Source organism: Pygocentrus nattereri, chromosome 14, assembly GCF_015220715.1.
Source record: "Pygocentrus nattereri isolate fPygNat1 chromosome 14, fPygNat1.pri, whole genome shotgun sequence".
NCBI classification, from domain to species: Eukaryota; Metazoa; Chordata; class Actinopteri; order Characiformes; family Serrasalmidae; genus Pygocentrus; species Pygocentrus nattereri.
Genome location: NC_051224.1, coordinates 17,067,743 through 17,090,372, shown reverse-complemented (window position 1 = coordinate 17,090,372; position 22,630 = coordinate 17,067,743).

The following is a 22,630-nucleotide window of genomic DNA, read 5'->3' as shown; positions in this document are numbered from 1 at the left end:
AGATGTCCTTACCAGGGCTGCAGAGCGGGAGAGAAACAGCAGGAAAAGAAGCAGAGATACAAACCAAATCTTCCATCAATAATTATGGGGAACGTACAGTCACTGGCTAACAAAATGGACGAACTGTCTGCTCTAACATGTACACAATGGGAGTACCAGGAATGCAGCATTCTGTGCTTCACTGCGTCATGAGTCATGGCTGAGCCCATGCATACCTGACAGAGACCACAAGAAAACTGGTAAGAAGAAGGTAGGAGGGCTGGCTGTGTTTGTGAACAACAGATGGTGTAATCCTGGTTACATCATGGTTAAATAAGTAATTTGTAAGCTGGACATTGAACTGTATGTTGTAGCTGTGTGTCCAAATTATCTCCCACATGAGCTTTCTCAGTCCATTCTGTGTGTTGTGTACATCCCACCTACTGCTAACGCGGACGCCGCGTATGACGTTATCCACTTGACCATTGAGTGCAAAACCAGAGCCCAACACATTTCATTGCAGTGTCTGAAACTTCAACCATGTTACCCTTTCATCATGTCTGCCCCATTTTCAGCCAGTTTTTGGACTGTAAGACGAGAGAGAACAAGACTCTGGACCTGCTGTATGCCATTGTCAAGGAACCATATAAATCCACAGCTCTCCCTCCACTGGGCTGTTCAGACTATAACCTGGTTCATCTCAACTCATGATATAAACTCCTGGTTCAATGACAGGAAGTGGTCACCTGAGGCTGTAAAATCACTGAGGGGCTGTCTGGAAGCTACACAATGGGATGAACCACATGGTGAGGACATTGATGCAGTAACATCATGCATCACTGACTACATTAACTTCTGTGTGGACTCTGTTGTTCCCTCCAGGACTGTCTGATGCTTTCTAAACAACAAACCCTGGGTCACCAGTGACTTAAATTCTCTGCTGAACCAGAAGAAAAGAGCATTTATGGCAGGAGATGGGGAGGAACTGAACAGGGTATGAAAGGAGCTTAAAACCTCAATCAAGAAGGTCAAAGAGGAGTACAAGTCCAAGGTGGAAAACAAACTAGAGCTGAATAGCATTTCTGATGTCTGGAGAGCCCTAAAAGACATCACTGGCGTCAACCAACGCAGCCCTATTCCAGCAGAGGGAAAGCATGAATGGGCAAATGAGTTAAACCAGCTCTTTGTGCTGTTTGACAATGGCTCCTCTCCTGCTCCATTGTGTCTGTCTCCCACGCAGATTAACACTCCTAAACAATTACATTATGGGCCATCCACAGCCTCACCTTCCTCCACCACAGCCATTCACACCTGTGACCACCAGCAACCACTGTCTGCAATGGACACCTCTCACCCTCCCCTCACAACTGGAATGTGCAGTGATGTTACATTCACTGCTAATCAGGTGAAGGTCAAACTGAAAGAATTCAAGCAGAGCAAAGCAGCAGGACCTAATGGAATTGAACCCAGGGTGCTGAAACTGTGTGCGGAGCAACTGTGTGGAATTCTTCAGCACATCTTCAATCTGTGCTGCAGCCTGATGAGAGTCCCAGTTATGTGGAAAACATCTTGTGTGGTTCCTGTTCCCAAGAAAAGGCACACGACAGCACTGAATGATTATCGACCAGTTGCACTGACCTCCCACTTAATGAAGACACTTGAAAGGCTGATGCTAGCTCATCTGAGACCTCTGGGCAAAACAGCTCTGGACCCTCTGCAGTTTGCATACCAGGATGGCATTGGAGTGCATGATGCAGTTATCTACCTGCTGGACAGAATGTACTCTTACCTGGACACATCAAGCAGCACTGTGAGGATCATGTTCTTTGATTTCTCCAGTGCATTCAACACCATACTGCCTGTGCTGTTAGAGGAGAAACTATGGCTGATGCAGGTGGATGAATCCATCATCTCATGGATAATGGACTATCTGAATGGACAACATCAGTATGTGCGACTGCAGGGCTGTGTCTCAGACAAGGCAGTGTGCAGTGTTGGGGCACCCCAGGGAAATGTATTAGCTCCATTCCTGTTCAACCTGTACACCTCTGACTTCAGGTACAACAGGAGTTGTGTCATCTGCAGAAATTCTCAGATGACACGGCCATTGTGTGGTACACAAGGAATGGACAGGAGGAGGAACACAGGAAGCGTGAAGGACATTGTTAACTGGTGTAAGCTGAACCAGCTAAACATCAGTAAGACTGAGGAGATGGTGCTAGACTTTAGGAAGTCCAAACCTGCCTTGTCAGCAGTCACTATTGATGGTGTTGATGTGGAGGTGGTTGGGACGTACAAATATCTGGGTGTGCACTTGGACAACAAGCTGGAATGGAGCTGTAACACTCTCGCAGTGTACAAGAGAGGCAAAAGCCATCTCTACTTCCTGAGGAGGCTGAGGTCTTTTGGTATGTGCACTAAGCTCCTATGGACATTCTACCAGTCTGTTGTAGTGAGTGCTCTATTCTGTGCTGTTGTGTGCTGGGGCTGCAGCATTAACAAAAGTGCTCTGAACAATGTAGCTCTGCATGCTACATTGGATAAAGTTCTATCTATCCATCTATCTGTCTAAATTCTATACCTACAGCACTGTGTAAAAGTCAAAGACCACATATAAAACAAGCAAGTGCAAGTTATTTATTTTTAAGAATTTAAGGAGAAAAAGTCAGAATGCATATTTAACAGAAAATTACATAGATGTCCATCCATCCATCCATCCTCCCTCAACTGCTTATCTGAGTCCGGGTCGCGGGGGCAGTAGCCTAAGTAAAGAGGCCCAGGCCTCCCTCTCCCCTGCCACCTCCTCCAGCTATTCCAGAGGGATACTGAGGCGTTCCCAAGACAGTCGAGAGATATAATCCCTCCAATGTGTCCTGGGTCTTCCTCGGGGTCTCCTCCCCATCGTACATGTCTCGAACACCTCCCTAGGAAGGCGTCCAGAGGCCCTCCTTACCAGATGCCCGAACCACCTCACCTGGTTTCTCACAATGTGGAGAAGCAGCAGCTCTACTCCAAGTCTCTCCCAAATCGCCGAGCTTCTCACCCTATCTCTAAGGGATAGCCTGGTGACCCTGCGGAAAAAACTCATTTCAGCCATTGGTATCCACGATCTCGTTCTTTCGGTCACTACCCAAAGTGTCTGAAACTGGCTCTCGGACACAGATGTCTCAACGGGCTAAATTAAGTAAAAATTCAGTATTTATTTGTTTTTTCATTCAGTGATGTAGAGTTCTGAATGGACAGAAACGCCTGTGAATTTTTCAAATCTGAAGCAACAGTGGAGCTTGATTTCTTCTTTCAAAGATGAAGTGCTTTAAGTGCTGTTTATCTGATGGGGGAAAGTTTCGGTGGTCTGCCAGAAGTTCCTTTGATGTTCCTTTGACTTGATTTTATGTCTAATCTCCTCAGAATTATCTCCTGAAAATTATTTATTAATGACTTTGGCTGGATATTAAGTAAATAAAAGGTGGTTTCTGTCTTTTGCATAGTACAGTTTTCAGTGACAGCAAGTCAATAAGTGAGATTTCTGATTGGCTATCTAAAGTACATTCTGTATGAATCTTATATTTAGAATTTAGTGTGCAATTCATTATAGTCTGTAAATAAAACCACTTTTACCAACTCACACCTATTTTTGGTTTAAGCCAGACCCATTTTCACTTTGTAACTTAAAAGAAGGCGTTTAAGAAATATAATTTGGGAACATTGGTGAGTATTGTTAAGGAAATGGTATTGACAAATTTTGAGTGATACTCAGCCATGGCTTGAAGATGAATTTAAGAGAATTAAAGGGTGTGTTTGTAAGACCCAGAGGGAGAGGCTTAAGTGAGTCATGTCTAATTGTCTCTGCAGAGCTGATCGGTTCCCTGATTTGACCTGGACACAGAGAAAGAGGGTACAGGACAGAGTCCCAAGAGGCAGAACCTCCCTTCTGCTTGCAAGCTGTACACGTGAAAGTGACTAGGTGTCTGTGTTTTCACCATGCCACTTGAAAGGGCACCTCCCTTTTGTGTCACTGTATTTATTGGTGAAGCTGAGGGCATCGAAAAATGAAACACTGTGACAAATAATGTTAAGTGACTAATTTAATTTATTTTAAATAAATAGTTTGGCTCCCTTTGCCCCAGATTTTCTTGATGAAACATGACATTTCTGGTGTTTGCTTCTTCAGTTTTGCACTGGGGCCCTGAGTCTATTGTAGCTGTTAAGTAATAGAAACTTAGGAATACCTGAATCTTCACACACTTGCTTCATTGTGTTGTTTACTAATCTCAAATAAACTGCTGATGCTGGTGACCCTTTTCCTGGAACTGTTGTTACTAACAATGAATGCTTCAAGCTGTTGAAATTTAACTGCCATGCTGACATTCAGAAACTCAATAACCCCCTTTGTGTTTGGTTCCTAGGTACCTCAAGGTTGTAAAAATATGGCACTTTGAAATCAATTGAATCTTTTTGAATCAACCTGTACATTCCAGGTAGTGTTCACCTGACATCTGCCAAACCCAGATTCATCTGTCAGGTTGTCCAATAGTGATTCACTCATCATTCTAGAGAACAGGTTTTTACTGATCCAGAGCCCATCGGCGATATGCTTTACACCACTCTTTTCAACACTTGGCGTTGTGTTAAGGCTTAAGTGCAGCTGTTCAGGTAATTAGATTCATTTCATGGAGCTCCCAAAATGCAGTTCTTTTGCAAATGTTATTTTCAGAGGCAGTTTAGTGAGTGATGCAACAGAGAATAGGTGATATGGACACATTACATACTTTAGCACTTGGCAGCCCTGCTCTGTGAGTTTGTGTCGTCTACCACTTCATGACTGAGCTGTTGTTGCATTAAAACAGATCTATATCACCATAAAGGCCCTTACAGTTGACTGGGGCAGATCTAGCAAGGTATCAGTTTCATGAACTAACATGTGACAAAGGTATACCACATTTAGTCACTGAGCTCTTAAGGTTTTGCAACGTAGGCCTTATCGTTCTTTTGTTCAGTTTTATAGATAACATTTTCATAGTTTCAGTGTTTAAGCTTACTGGCCACATTGTATGGTAAAGGGAAAATTATATTTATTTTATATTGAACTGTTCCTTTCTCCAGAACCTGTTAAATTAAGGTGTTGAATCTCCTTTTCAGAGACTATAGCATTATTCCAGGGCAAGTAAAAAATGCAGTTAGTCTCACCTTTATGCTGTGGTTGGCCACGGTTTTGTATGCAGATGTTGTTTATTTTCATCCAATCAGGCTGCTTCATTAATTTGAATTTAAGGTGGGAAGAACCTCATCCATTATAATGGCTTAACAAGATAATTGGAAGGGAATTATTTTGCAATCTGCAAATCTGCTCTCTGGTGTGAAATTATGATAAAATGGGCTTATCGAAAACTTATTTTGATTGTTTTAATCAGATTTGTTTTCAGCTTCGTACTTGGCAACAGTGGTATGGTGCATTCCTGAGAGAGAACATATGTTAGTTAGCAAAACCTGCTTCCGGAGGCTCATGGAGGAAGCTGCCTATCGCAGTGAAACAATACTAACGAGGTAATTAAAAGGAGTCAGGTGAAGGACGGATTTTATTTAGCTCAAGCACCAGGTAATAGGGATCATGTTGTGAAGTCATGTGGGGGCAGCTGGTCTATCTGGATTTTCTTTACTCGATTGGTGATTCACGTCGCTTTGCAGGAGATAACCCAATCATAGCATCATCAGCTCACAGACACAAACAACACAGTAGGCATCCAAGCAGCCCACAGCACATTAAGCCAAACACCCACACAATCATGCATGTTTTACGCATGTTTCCTCAGGAGTTCAGGGAAGTGGGAAGGACTGTGTCAAGAAGTGGCAAATCATCACATTAACACATTTTCCCCTTCCTCTCTACCTGATCCCCCAGGAAGGGAAGATTCTCCAGATTTTATTTCATGCTGGGGCAGATTTACTCCAGCTTTGAAGCGGTTGTTGTGCTAAGGTTCGATTGAGCTGCTCTCTGCAGCTGGCCTGCTGGCCTGCTGTGCTGGTTTGCGTCTGTTTGAAGGTAGAATAGAGTGGAAGTGGAATGATAAAAAAATGAAGCCAAGTTGGCTCAGTTGCTGTTTTTCACCCTTAGAATTGTTGTTTAGCTGCTTGACAAATATGCTTCAATTCCTATGCTGCATTGCCTTCGCGTTCAGTGAGTAGATATTCTTCACAACGGTGGTCTCTAAATCACCTGTTGTCTGTGTATGACTTCCTGTTATTTTCTGTTCTTGTAACTGCTGTAGTGCAGTCACAGGGTCAGATCAGAAGTCCTTGTGGGCCAAAGTTGGGGCTCACCTTTGGCAGACAGGAGCTCAACACTGTTTCTCCATCACAGACCAGCTTGTCAGCTGGGTCCATGCTCTGTGATCCATTTTGCAACCATTGTTTGAGAACTCAGGCTTTAATTTAATGGCAGATAAATCACGGACACGTCATGTCTAATATTCAAACGCTCAGCACTAATCTTATGTTACTTACCTGTAGCTGTCTAACTAACTGCTGGACCGTGCTTTTGAGACTGAGATCACTCAAACCACTCTCAGTATGAGTTGGTGCAGTCATTTTTGCAGACACTCTGGACAGATTTCTCATGTGCCTTAATGTGCGTCAGGCCTGTGAAGTACAGTTGCATGGCAACACGATGAGCCTTGATGGTGGTGGTGGTGGTGTGGGGGGGGGGTTAGCTAACACAATACTAACAAGTATTATATTAATTCTGTAGTTAAAGTGCATCGCAAAGTATCGCACTCTCATAAATGAAGTTTATTACTTATAGTAGAATCATGCAACAGGTGCAGCATCTAGCTACAATACAAACAACAGTGTAAAAAGCCTAAACAGCAAGCACTGTTAACACATTTGGTTGCTGATTGGTGCTTTAGCAGAAATGATGTCACCTGCTCCTACTCAAATTGAATTGATGAAAAGGGCAGACAGTACTTCCTAAAAACTCTTAACAAAATAGTCCAGCATCATTGTTCCCCTGCCATCTGAAAAAGTAGACATATTACACATTCCCAAAATCAGTTTTAAGGACCTAATCTTCCCAAGAAAGGACAAAGTTAGATCAAACTTACTTTTTGACTCAGTTGCTGTTTTAACTGTGCAGTGTACTTGTACCCTTTTAATACACTATAAACATTTGCGGTAACATGCTGGCTGCAGAGTTGCAGCTAGTTACTTTAATTAATATTTATAGCACTTTTAGAGTGTGGTTATGCAGTCATGATCTACTTGACTGTATTTTTGAATGTACTACAAAACTGTATTTTTTACAAGACTACATATTGACAGCAGTATATTACTGTAATCATCGATTTTCTGAATATTATGTCTGAAGGTTACATATTGTTTCTGTTCAAAAACCCCATGTATCTCCAAAATGGCAGCTTTACATCAGAAGATAAAATCTTTAGATCTTGAGTGTTTTATTGGTCCTGTCATCAAGTTTCATGCAATGCAAAGTACAGATGCTGTGTTTAAGTGATGTAGAAAAAAGGAGATACATTGTTGATTGGATATCAAAGATATGCACACACAATTGTCACATTTTAATTTAAAAAATATAAACAGTTATTCTTTCTGAAGCTAACAGGCTAATAGCAACAGGTTGGCTTTAACATAGCAGTGTTAAACATATAATGAAAGGGAAGTGATGATTACAAAGGAAAGGAAATGAATCCTTACAGGTTGTTCTGGGTAAGCTGGTGTGCTATTAAATTACAGTAATTCTCTGCAAGGTAGGGGTTTCTGATAAAATGGCCAGTGAGTGTGTGTCTCTGTGTATAACTGTTGTTTTTCTTTGTGGTTAATATCTCCTCTAGATATTTTGCCAAACTCCGCCCCTCTTCAGAGCTCAGTGGGTGGGTTTGTTTAGTCCATCCACAGCATGTGTGTGTGTGTGTGTGTGTGTGTGTGTGTGTGTGTGTGTGTGTGTTTGTGCACCCTGGCAGCTAAGCTACACTCTGCTGGGTCAAAACTACACTGACGCTGCCAATACTCTTATGAAAACAAGTACCAGTTGCCCAGACGCAAATTAAACCCAGCCTGAAAGGAAAAATGGAAAATGAAATTAGATGAATTTAGATGAAATGAAAGCAGGCTAATTCAGTGTTTGGGAAATTGGCCGTAAAAATATGACAAATTAATTTTCTAATGAGTTCTCACACATTGCTTTTCAGTCTAACATCATATAGTCTTATAGCTTTACATAAAATATAGAAAATATAATATCAATGATATTTCCTTGATTATGCACTCAGAAAATTAAGTCTATTGTTACTTCTTGTCACTATATGCCACACCAGCCACTTCATTAAGCACATCTTCTTTTATCTACACTTTTTGTGCCTTTAGATATAGGAGCACTTTGTAGTTGTACAATTACAGACTGTAGTTCATCTGCTTCTCTGTATACTGTATTAGCCCCCTTTTACCCTGTTCTTCAGTGGTCAGAAGTTCTCATATCGTCTTTGGGGAACAAACTTAATTACATTTCTTTCAGCAAACTGTAGTGCACAATTTCTGGTTTACTGAGTTACATAAAATATAAAATGTGCTCTAACTTTTGCTTAGGCCACATTCAGGTTAATTTTTTTTTTTTCGATGTCAAATTATTCAAAAAAACAGTAGTTCTGCATTAAAATGTGCAGAAGTTTGTCCTCTATATAGAAACGTTTCCCAACTACATAACCCACATTTCCCTTTATTCCTTTGTGTTATGAGTTAGGACTGGGCTCAGAAACTGCTTTAGAGAAAGTAAAATTTTGATTTTCTGTTGAGAAATCTATAAAACATCACTGTCAGAATAAAACCTTGGTCCTCCATAACGGTAGCTTCACAAAAAAGTTTTCTTTTTAATATATTTTGACACTTTCTATTTGAGATTTTAAGTGTTAAAGGGTAACTGAAACAGCAAACATCAAATAAACACACAGTTCTATTAACAAACATCAAATAAGTGCATATTACTCACTATGCATCCATCCATCCTCTTCCGCTTCTCCGGGGTTCAGGTCGTGAGGGGCAGCATCCTAAGCAATGAGGCCCAGACCTCCCTTTCCCCAGCCACTTCCACTAGCTCTCCAAGGGGGATTCTGAGGCGCTCCCAGGCCAGCTGGGCGATATAGTGCAATTTCCCCCTGGGATCAATAAAGGAATCTGAATCTGAATAGTCACGCCAGCATGTCCTGGGTCTGCCCCGGGGTCTCCTCCCAGGTGGACTTGCCTGTGACACCTCCAGGAGGCATCCTAACCAGATGCCCAAACCACCTCAGCTGGCTCCTCTCTACATGAAGAAGCAGCAGTTCTACTCTGACTCCCTCCCGGATGACCGACACCCTACGGAGGAAACTCATTTTGGCCGCTTGTATTCGCGATCTTATTCTTTTGGTCATTACCCAAAGCTCATGACCATAGGTGAGGGTGGGAACGTAGATTGACCGGTAAATTGAGAGCCTTGCCTTATGGCTCAGCTCTTTCTTTACCACAACAGACTGGTAAAGAGCCTGCATCACTACTGACCCAGCACCAATCCGCCTGTCAATCTCCCGTTCCCTTGTACCATCACTCGTGAACAAGACTTGAGGCAAGAGCCTATCCCCGACCCAGAGAAGGCTCTCCGCCCTCATCCTGGCGCTTCACACTCGGCTGCAAACCGATCCAGTGAAAGCTGAAGTTCGCGGCCTGATGTCCCCAATAGGACATCATGTGCAAACAGCAGCGATGTGACCCTGAGGTCACCAAACCGGACACCCTCCATCCCCTGACTGCGCCTAGAAATTCTATCCATAAAAATTATGAATAGAATCGGTGACAAAAGGCAGAGTCCAACTCTCACTGGGAACGAGTTTGACTTACTGCCGGCTATGCGAACCAAACTCCAGCTTTGTTTGTACAGGGCCTGAATGGCTCATAGCATAGAGCCATGTACCCCGTATTCCCGAAGCACCTCCCACAGAATACCCCGGGGAACACAGTCAAATGCCTTCTCCAGATCCACAAAGCACATGTGGACTGGTTGGGCAAATTCCCATGAACCCTCCAGAATCCTGGAGAAGGTGAAGAGTTGGTCCAGTGTTCCACGACCAGGGCGGAAGCTGCACTGCTCCTCCTGGATCCAAGGTTCGACTATAAGCCGGACTCTCTTCTCCAGTACCCCTGCATAGACTTTACCAGGGAACCTGAGGAGTGTGATTCCCCTGTAGTTGGAACACACCCTCTGGTCCCCTTTTTTAAAAAGAGGCACCACCACCACCCCAGTCTGCCAATCCAGTGGCACCGTCCCCGATGTCCACGCAATGTTGAAAAGGCGTGTCAGCCAAGACAGCCCCACAACATCCAGAGCCTTGAGGAACTCAGGGCGGATTTCATCCACCCCTGGAGCCTTGCCACCAGGGAGCTTCTTAACTACCTTAGCGACTTCAGCCTCAGTAATGGACAAGCCTATTCCCATGTCCCCAGACTCTGTCTCCTCACTGGAGAACGTGTCGGTGGGATTGAGAAGGTCCTTAAAGTATTCCTTCCACCGCCCAATGACGTCTTCAGTCGAAGTCAGCAGCACCCCATCTCCACTATATACAGTGCTAGTGGCACACTGCTTTCCCCTTCTGAGTCGCCTGATGGTTTGCCAGAATCTTTTCAGAGCTGACTTAGTCACGTTCCAAGGCCTCACCAAACTCCTCCCACACACAGGTTTTTGCCTTGGCGAAGACTGAAGCCGCAGATTGCTTGGCCTGTCGATACCTGCCAGCTGCCTCTGGTGTCCCACAGGCCAACCATACTCGGTAGGACTCCTTCTTCAGCTTGACAGCATCTCTCACCTGGGGTGTCCACCACCGGGTTCGAGGATTACCGCCCCGACAGGCACCAATTACCTTACGGCCACAGCTACAGTCAGCCGCTTCAACAATGGAGGAGCAGAACATGGCCCATTCTGAGTCAATGTCCCCCACCTCCCCCGATATCTGGTCAAAGTTCTGATGGAGGTGTGAGTTGAAGAACAATCTGACAGGTTCTTCTGCCAGACGTTCCCTGCAAACCCTCAGTATACGTTTGGGCTTGCCTGATCTGACCAGCATCTTCCCCCCCACCTGATCCAACTCACCACCAGGTGGTGATCAGTTGACAGCTCAGCTCCTCTCTTTACCCGAGTGTCCAAAACACATGGCTGCAAGTCCAAAGACACGACTACAAAGGCAATCATTGAACTGCGGCCTAGGGTGTCCTGGTGCCATGTGCACTTATGGACATCCTTGTGTTCAAACATGGTGTTCGTGATGGACAAACCAATGGGAGGGGCAGTGGTAGGGGTTCGGTGCTTTGTGCATCGGGCAGTGTCCGAAGGCGTGGGCCTTGGCATTCTGATCCTCAGTTGCTGAAACTGGCTTATTACTCACTACTTCCCTCAAAAGGTGTTACTCATTGCTGCCCTCTAATGGAGTTAATGAAAATCAAATAAGCACTTATTATCTTTGCTGGCCTCTAAAGGCCTTACACACATACACCATCTAAACCACTTATCGTTTTGGGTCAGGCGGGGACCTGGAGCCTATCCCAGCTGTCTGTGGGTGGAGAGCAGGATACACCCTGGACAGGTCACCAGTCCAGACAGACAGACAGACATATACATCCTCACACAATCACACACACATTCACACCTAGGGGCAATTTAGCACGTCCAGTTGGCCTGACCACATGTCTTTGGACAGTGGGAGGAAACTGGAGTACCTACAGGAATCTGAAGGCTTTAACAAACCCACTGCTGCCCTCTAATGGAGTTAATGAAAATCAAACAAGCACATTATTCTTTGATGCCCTCTAAAGGCCGTAACAAACATCAAATAATTAAACATCACTCAAGCTATCCTCTAATGAACTGAATAAAAATCAAATAAGCACATATTACTCACTGCTGCCCTCTAAAGGCCTTTACAAATATCAGAGAAGCAAACATTACCCACCGCTGCACTGTAAAGGTGTTAATGACCTTAAATAAACAAATATTACTCACTGCTGCCCTCTAAGTGTTATAGCACTAGTCAGAAGTTTGAACTTTTGTTGCTTTCGTAAGATTTATGCTATGTCTCAGCTAATGCTTCTGAAGTATTTGTTTCAAACCCAGATAAAGGCATAATCAATTCACATTCTGTTTAGAGCAGTATGAACATACAGTTGTGAAATCTAAGCTAAGAAAATAATTCTTGTCAGCTGAAATAAATATGTTGAGCTCCAGTAATTGCAATCAGGCCGTTGTGTAGTAATTGTGTGCTGTGCAGCATCAGCCTGTTGGTGAGTGGTGTTTTTTCCTCCGTATTTGTGGGTGGTGTGATATAGCTGCTTATGTTGCTTGTCTTCCAGCAGATGGGCTGTCATTGCTGTATGCATACTAAACATGCCTGACTTGCTCATCTATACACGTCAACCTACATGCTTCTGTTAAAAATAGCATGAACAAGATTATTATTGATTGATTATTAATATAAAAAACATTTTCACCCTCTCCATGTCTTTCTTGCACTTTCCTTCTCCTCACACAGTTCATTATTACCATCTTATTAATGTGCTACTTATTATTATATATTATGACATCAATTTATCAGTTAATTATCATAAAGGTTCATAATCATTAAATGTGATAAAAGGAAGACACAATCGTTTGTTTCATGTTTGTTTTTTCTTTGTACTACTACTAATAATAATCATTATTACTTCTTCAATTAAGCTAGATAGGATACATTTATTTATACAATTTGATTTATCACTGTTCAAAGATATGAAGGAAATTAGTTCTCTCTCTGTCCCTCACTTTCTTACCTTCTCTCTTACTCTTTCTCTCTCTGACGCACACACTTTTATTACTTATGATTGCACATTAAATTAATCATTTATATATAATGAAGCAACAGCAGAAATAGAACCATTTAAAGTATGTATTTACAATAAGTTCTTCTTATTAGTATTGTTATTATCATCATTCTACACCCATTCTCACTCTCCCACTAAGCTCATTCTTTTGGTCTCAAAGGGTTAACAGGTTTTAAACATTATTACTTCATTGTTACCATTTCATTGAAGGGCATTACATTGAAAAAAGCACAAATAGGAGACCCCGGTGAATTGAAATATAAATATAATAGAAAATATAATAGAAAATTATTTACAAGGTCATTAATCATCTCCAAAGAAAAAATGGTATATTTCTCCCTCTTCTCTTCATCTCTCTGTCACTGCACAAATACACCATCAATTTTCTCTGGTTGTTAGATGAGGTGAGAGCGTTCATTAATTTCGGCATAAGTCACAGTATCTATTTAAAGCAGTAAAGAGTGTTGGAGACACGGGGGGAGGGGTTAATTTTTCATGGCGGAGGACGAGTTTCACTGTGGTGCGATTAAAACACTTCTGTAAAACACAAAGTGTCCTGAAGTCGCTGATTACTGCCGTCATTATTCAGACTCTGTCTGATTACTCTCCTTACTTGGATAGTAAACTCATTGTTATATTTCTCCAGCTTTCATATTCCTTACATATTCTTTACTGTTTTGAGCTTCTAGTGAATTATTCAGAAATATTTTAACTTGCAAACATAAGTGTTACTGACGGAGCGTCTTGGCCTATTGGCTTTCTGAGCTATCTGCTGAACTGCTCAGCTGAAAACTACTAAAAGTAGCTCATGTTCTTACACTATATTTAGTATGGTTTAACACATTTCAGTTATGGCGAGCTCAGTAACAGTAAATTTTACTGATAGTCAGGCATTCACTTTCCCTCTCTGGTTATTCTAGTTACATGTGCTGGCCAAGAGGGCTGTGAAGAACCAGCCAGTGGAGATCAGTGACACGCTTAGAACAGACTCATACATTCTTGCTGAGGCAATTATGAGTGTTAAGTGAGTAAGTAATACTTTTTTAATCCCACAAACAGGGAAAGTCCACCTCCACATTTAATCCATCCGTGAAGTGAAACACCACATACACACACACTAGGGGGCAGTGAGCACACTTGCCAGGAGCAGTGGGCAGCCCTGTGCACGGCGGAGGTTAGGATACTCAAGGACACCTCAGTCATGGACTGTCGGCACTGGGAATCGACCCGGCGACCTTCCGTCACAGGGGCCAGTTCCCTAACCTCCAGCACATGACTGCCCCCAAATGGAACATTACAGAAACTAAACATGAATGGATGTAGGATTGATATAATGAACTTTACAGTAAAGGGGAAGCTAGCTCATCTGCCATGTGAGGACCACTCATTATCCCATTCTGTTTTATGAAATACACTGATGGATGTACAAAGTCTTAGGTTTATCATAAAATTCCATTTACAGGTTTTACCTATGAAATATCAGTTGTCTCTTTGACACCATTTGCAACATGAACTGTATTGTATAGCATTCAGGAGATGGAATCAGCAGCTCACAGTATGATGACGTGATAGCCATTTAATTTTAATCATAATGCCAAGGTAAAGGGCTAGGCTATGAAGTTTTGAGCTGGGTTAGCTGAGGTCATTTGGGAAAATTACACAGATACAGATCTGGTATGAATTGGCCAGTCTAATTCCACAAATTACATTACAGGATCGATCTGGTAAGACTAATCCAGCTCAAAGAGGGCTATAGACTTAAATGTGGAATAAAATTGCGCAGACATTTTTACATACACTGAAACTCAGTAGGCCACATGAGACTTGTTAGCCTGTGGTGTAATGTAATAGGAGTTTTCTCTCTCATCAGCATGAATGGACAACTAAACTGCTGTAGACTTAATGGGCAGTAAGTGTGACATTGCAACATCACAGCCTTTTTCTACATTCTGTGTGTGTGTGTGTGTGTGTGTATATATATACATATACAATCAAATTCCGACCTAATGACAGTAACATCAGGACAGTAACATCACCCTTTAAGACATATAAGAGAAAACATGTGCTGAGGTTGGAGTGTATAGGAGGCCGCATGGTGGTACTTGAATGAATAAAATTATGATTAAAACGCTGTAGTATCCCCATAGGCCTTTACACATGAGGACATGGCCAGTTCTAGAGGATGAAGGCTAAGAATGACTCACTGTGCTGTTCTCTTTAATAGCTTTTATGTTTCCTCTCTATCTGACTCACTCTTTTAAAAAGATAAAAGCTTCAGGTTGAACTGCTCCTGGTTTTTCCTGTTTGTCCCTCAGGGGGAACCCCTTTTCGATGTCAAGCATGGATTCTGACTTTCACTACAAACTTCTCCTCAAAGTTTTCCACCATATAACCATTTCATCACTCCTTCTGGATATTGCATATTCAGAACATGCAGAATGTTAGAACATGCAGGTCTCTGACTTTTCATGCTGTGCCAGTAAAGGCTTTGAAACCATGACCTAGTGGATGCAAGAGGCTTAAACACTGCCAGAGTTCAAGCCACAGCTTTTTCGAAAGGCTTTTAATGTTATCATTACTGCTTGCATTGTTCTCTGGCCTGCATAGAGACCCAAGTAACCATTCAGAAGCCAAAAAGCTTTTTAATGTTTAAATGACTCCATCCAAAAGCCATAAAGTGCCCTTTGAAATCCTATTTTTAAAGGGCACTCATCTGTGAGTTGAATGAAGAACACCAGTGAAGCAGTAAGTGTGAGTGTGTGTGTGTGTGCGTGTGTGTGTGTATGTGTGTGTGTTTAGCTCTTTGTGGTGACCAGAATGTTCCCACAGGATGGAAAAAATTGACCAGTTTGACGTTGTTAGGACATTGGAGTGGGTTTTTGGCAGCTTTTATCACAAAAAGTAAAATATACCAGAATGTTTGCCATAATCTCTTGAGATTGAAGTGAATAACATAGTTTACAGTTTCCTCTTTGCTCCAAATGTGTAGTGGATTAAACAAGATGCATTGGCTATCTTTGACGTTTGACGTTTTTGTCCTCAGTTGTTGCACTAGTGCTAGGAGGCTGATGTAGCTAACAAGTAATGGAACCTAATGGAGACACATTAGCATTTTGTCGACTGCGTGTTGAAATCATCACACACCTCATTGTGCTGTGTTATGTGTTTTCAAAGTCCTCATTAACGTGTGTTTGGGGATTTGTTTATGAGGTATAGTCCAAATGTCAGAAACCACCATTTTATTTATTAGTTTGTTTATTTATTTATTTATTAGCTACAGTCAAAATGCATGTAAAGTGTAAGTTATTCATTTTTGAGCATCAGTTCAGTCTCAGTTCATCCTTAGTAGTTGGCGCATTTTCTGCTTCTCATGATTCAAGAAATCCTTTTAGACTCATCAGTCCATAAAATCTAACTTCATGTCTCAGACGTCTGTGTTCTAGTGCGAGTGTTCATCTTTTTGTCCTTTTCTTTTTCTTTTCTCAGTTAGAGCTTCCTGACAGCTACACATCCTCTGACTTATAGCACTGAGTTGTTTTAATGTTAGGAGTGGGCTTTACACATACAAGTAATATCATGTTATGAATAATGGCACCTTTACTAAATAAAAATGGGTTTTCCATTATGTTTCAGCTTCTGTTCTGTTCAGTAACTCATCCAAAATACTTACACACACACATTTAGTATGAAACCCTTCCTGTTATGTTGATTTTCTAAGTGAAAATAAATACATCCTTTACAGAGAACACATTTTATTACACAATCAATGTTATTTGCTGAATTCAACAAAAGTTATAAAAAATAATTGACCTAGACATTAAAAAAATCAAAAACATAAAAAGGTTGTGGCACATTTTATGTTGTTTTTTTTCTAATATATTAAACTCTTTTTCAAATATTGAAATTCAACATGCTCATACACTCAAATTAGCAAACAAATGTCATTTAAGTTTGTTCCCTGTAGATCAATGGTCTTCAACCCTGGTCTTTGAGAGCTACCTTCCTGCAAAGTTTAGTTCCAACCTGTTTCCAATATCTTGCCCCACCCCTTTACTTAATGCTAATACATTTGATGTAGCCAATCAGGGATTTGGGAAGAGGTTGATTATCTGGAGCAGGCGTGGTAAATTGGTTGGTACTGAGCAATGCAGGAAGATGGATCGCGAGAACCAGGGTTGGAGACCACTGCTGCAGTGGTGCACAACTCCGGTCCTGGAGGGCCAGTGTCCAGCACAGTTTGGTATTTTACCTGCTTAAGCACACCTGATTACACTCATCTGTTAATTTCCAGGTTTAGTGGGTGCATGTTTGGGCAGGGCATCCATCAGATCTTGATGGATACTGGTCTTCCAGGGCTGGAGTTGTGTACCCGTGCTGTAGATGAAGTGTTAACTTATTTTCGCATAGAAAATCAACAGAACATGTAAATTGATCAGAGATGTTCAAAAGGACTGTGCACAAACTAGGACTTGCTGAACTTTTTTTTTCTGACAACAAATGCAGTGAGAGACTGATGCAGTAAATATGCACTCTTATTCCAGCCAAGAAAGCTGCTTATAAGCGGTCACTGGAGATGTGTCAGAGACGCATGGAAAATCCGTATTTTGTCCATATTTAAACATAACAATGTCATATGCCATAACAGTATGGTATAAACCATCATGCCACATTTATGTGCAGCCTGATAATCCTTTAATCTGACTAACTCAGTCGGAATAGAATATTTTCATGTATACATAGTGATCGGGATAGACTAGTCTGACTGAGGACATTCGGAATACAAATACTATCTGATTGAACATGGTGGATCATGCTGTAAAAAGAATGATAGCCAAGTAAACGGCTGTATTCTATTGGACTCCCAATTGAAAATTTTAATTTGCATTTGCATCAAAGCAAAAGTTTATAGCATTCAACATGGCGGGAGTAGACACTGGTCTGCAGAGAAGACAAAGTTTATGCTTAAAACTTTAAAAGATGGGTCTCTCGCCCTTCTTTAATAAGTACATGTGAAGTAAGTTTTCCTGAAAAGATTTTAAAGTAGTTAAAAACACAAGCGCACAAGCTGAAAACTCAGGTAACACACGGCTGCTCGTCTCATGCTGAATGGACTCATGTGATTCTCGTTGTCATGGTAACATCTACAATAACTGGCTCTCTGTGCATGCACATAATGGCTCGGATTACTAGTAGTGAGCATGTAAACTGAGATTTTCATCAGCTTGTTGAGTAGAGTGAGCACAAACACCTCAGTCTTGATCTATAATTGGAATGTGTTCACTGGTATTGGCAAAAATCTTTGCATGTAAACACAGACAGTGTATTAAACTAAGGGGAACTTTAGCACATTTTGCTTTCCTTTGAAATGTTCTTTATGGCATTGAGTTGTCGCCAAACATAAGGCAGTGGAACTATCTTACAAAGACATGAATACAGTTTATGCATGCGCATGTGTGTTCTACAGTGTCTAAGCTGGGCAGACACATTACATGTTCATTTTTAGAATGTTCCTGCATTCAGGGGCAGCTGATTGCAGTGGACAGTCCTAAAGACCTGTTTTTAGCCTGTAACTACAATCAGCTGGAGCCAAATCAATTATATGCTCCTAGCGATGCTGAACAAACCTCACGCTGAGAAAATTAATACCGAAGAGACCATTCATCTCTGCTATTCTCTTTCATACACTGTATTAATTAAAAAAAAATGCACGCAAACCCGATACAGCGCACCACCACTAACCAATGAATAATATTTATTGAAACCGAAGCCAAAAGGCTTCAGCAAACACGAGCTGATGTCCAAGTATTAAATATTCCCCTGAGGGGGATGCGTTTAGAGGCTGGGAGATGTTCATTATTAAAGAGATAAGTCATGGCTCACTGAGATGAATACAGAAGCCGTAGATTTTAGCCAGTGATCTGATGCCAATGGAAAATATGACTCTTTGACTCTGATAAATGGGGCTAATGAATTAGAGTATGTGTTATTTTTTTATTTCCTGTGGCAGTCCAGTACAGCACAGAGACCTTCTCAGATTCATGACCTCAGCTGACTACTAACAAGACATTTTTAACTTCCATAGAACATGTTGTCTTTAAACTTAATGCAGCCAGGACTACAGCCAGAATAAGCCAGAAGCCAGATCTGGCATCTTGTTCAAATAGTAAATATATAAGTAAATAAATATAAATATAAGATAAATTGAAATAAAATGAAGATATATAATGTAGAATGTAATTCATTATAGCTATAACTAAAATTATCACCTTTATTTCACAGCTATTTGTTTTTTAAATGTCAGAATGAATGATTGAGCTAGTCAAACTGATGAATTACAAGACAAGGCAGTTTATTAAGATGTTCAACAACTGTAACTGTACAGATGCTTACTGTCAATGAAAAAAACATAGTTTTATTGTTAGTTAATGAGTTCTGTCTAGCACCCCTGCTGATACATTTATTTACCTTTATTACTTATTCATTTACTTTTTAGTTTTTTAATTGCAGTGTATGACAAAATGTTAGTTACCTGTCTCTCTTTTTTGGATAGAACATTGTCAGTTCACGTTCAGTAAACTGGTGAAACTCAACAGATTATCAGTATTGGGAGAGGATATGGGATATTGGCCCAGGTTAATGTTAGGGTTGAGGTCTAGGTTAGGGTTGGAGCCAAATTAAGGTGAGTTAAACAGGTATTCATACAAATGAAGCAGCAGCAAAAAACTCCTGTGGCATATTCACCTAGAAGAGATGTCTGCTAAAACTAATATTTTACATGAAGTAATTCTGGACTGTTTCTCTTGGTCCATTCATGATGAAATGCTCACACAATGTAAAAGACAGCTAGTGTTTTTAAATTGTGTACAAAACATAAGACTTTATACACAACAGTGATGATATATTGAATGTATTTTATCTAGAAGCTCATTTAAACCCCAGAGAGGTTTGAGTGTTGATTCGCACTGACTTCACAGCCAGGGAATAAGATGGGTGTACAATGGCTTTATTTCCAAGGAAACACTGTGTTTAATACTGTCAGATATATTCACACATGTGACACTATTGACTGACTAGGGTTCAATATGTGAATATGTAAAGTAATTGTAATCTGGCGTGCTCATGCTTATTAAACTTCTAATTTTCAGTGTACTCTTGATGTACTTTTTACAAGTGTGTTTCTTCACACTGTCATTCATCATGACCTTTCTCACGTCTTTGTCTTTTTTTCTCTTTACTGGCATCAATTATTTAAGACTTCATGAAAGTTAATTCATGGTTTGATGCCCTGTAAAGACACTGAAATCAGAGTCGATGAGATCAAGATAGTCATTATTTTTTGTGGGTTTTCATTCCCTTTTTGATAAAAGACCAAATAATTGTGCATTAATTTACTCATCCACAGTGCTGCCTATTCCATCCAGGTTTTTACCAGACTGTAAAAAGATCATTTTTTTTGTAATTTTAATAATTTCATAATTGTCCCATCACATGTCACAGGCAAAAAGGAGCCCAATGTCAAGGACAATGTTCTCTCCAGAAATCTAATTTTTCTTTCAAACGTTCAAACTTCAAAGGCTCCCACCATGATCCCAGTTACCTGAAGTTTCAGTCAGCGGCAATTTACGTCAACACCTCAGTGAGTGAGAGGATAAAAATCATAACTATATGTTTGCTTTTCATCAGAGGCACATGTAAGAGAATGTATTTAAGCGTGAAACTAGTTTCTGTGCATCATGGCGGTTTAACTGGTAATTTGACAAAATGTTTTCAACTTTAATGTATGCTAGTAACCTGTACATAACTTTTTCAAGTAAATATAGAATGTTTCCTTTGTTATTTATGTATGTATTTTAATTGTATATATATATATATATATATATATATATATATATATATATATATATATATATATATCCATATGGGTGGCACGGTGGGTAGCGCCTCACAGCGAGGAGGGCCTGGGTTCGATTCCCCGGCCGGGTGCATCTTCTCCCCGCATCTGCGTGGGTTTCCTCCGGGTTCTCCGGTTTCCTCCCACTGTCCAAAGACATGCAGTCAGGCCAATTGGACATGCTAAATTGCCCCTAGGTGTGAGTGTGTGAGTGACTGTCTGTGTCTGTCTGTCTGCCCTCCAATGGACTGGCGACCTGTCCAGGGTGTATCCTGCCTTCCGCCCAATGACCACTGGGATAGGCTCCAGCACACCCCCCCCCATGACCCTGAGGGAGAAGCAGCTTAGAAAATGGATGGATATATATATATATATATCCATAGATAGATAGATAGTAATTATATATTTAATTTTTTTTTATTTCTTAATGTATATGATTGAGGTCATAGGCACTTTAAAAAGCATGAATAAACAGTTGACAGCTGACAGATTTGATGCTGATTAATGGAGAAGACAAAGCAAGATAAGTAACCTGCAAGATCTGAGCTTTAACAGTATAGACAAATGTGGGTTCACTATTTGGCAAGAACAGGTCACTGTTGCCCATTTTATTTGTGTTATAACTGCTTATTAATAATTTTTCAGATGTCATTAATAACCATTAATAGGCATTAATAGCATTGAAATGTTCACAGGATGTAAAGAACATCTGAGGGATGCAAACAATATTCAAACATAGTTTTGATGTAACAGTGATATGTGTGAGGTTTATTGTGACGTCTGGGATCTACTGCAATGATCTGGACCCTTTTGTGTATGTTATGATAGAGGTGATGTGAGCAAAAGTGGATAGTAATTGGTTACATTTGGGGGGGTTTCACTTTGCACAGGTTCATTGTGAAGCAACACACTTATTTCAAATTGTTTTCAACAAAGAGATACATTTACTTATGTCTTTTTTACGTGCCATCTGATCCTATCAAAGGTCATGTAGTTGCACAAATGCTCAATATGACGTCCTCCAGCTGTACGGACAACCGACGCCAAATTCATCCCGTACTTGATTGAGCATGTCTGGTGTCACTGTATTCACGGCTCTTTCAGTGTGATTTTGGAGATCATCCAGTGTTGTGGAACCAGCAACGAACGCCCTGAGCTGTTTGAGGTTCACTGCTGACGAAAATCACGTTGCACAGTTATGACGGATTCACTCTTATTGAAGTGAAGAACGCAGAACGCTTTCGGCTCAGGGGTCTCCATCTACTCACAGACTGAAGGGAGCTTTCTTTTGCTGACGGTCAGACAGTCTTTTAATTGGTGTGTGATTGGTTCCTGGGTGCCCCACGGTTGTAAAAATATGGGGCTTTGAAATCAAATGAATCTTTTTGAATAACCCTTTACTTTAAGGAGACCTTTTATGGCCATTTTTATTGTTCATAATTTTCATTTTTGGGCTTTACTAGAACAAATTTTCATGCTTTAATATTCAAAAAACAACTTTTTCTCATACTGTACATCTCTATTCACACTTTGTCTGAAATGCTCTGTGACAGAGCTCCACCTTCAGATGGGCCCAATGTGCTCTAAATGGTCGGCTTGCCTGCTTTGTTCTTACACAGAGATTCTGCCTCTACACGTTCTGCCCCTGTCTTGCAGTCTACAGAGACCCTTCTCTCCTGAGCAGCTGTAAACACCACTGGGGCGTTTTTTCAGTGATGCCAATTTTTCCGTATCAGTTAGAGGCAAAGTCTGATCCTGAAAGTTAGGTCAGCATGCTCTCAGCATGGCTACAAAACTGAACAAACTCTTCCTGACCTCAGGTATTTGCCCAGCTTAGCAATAAGGATTGTGTTACGAAATTGCATCACCTTG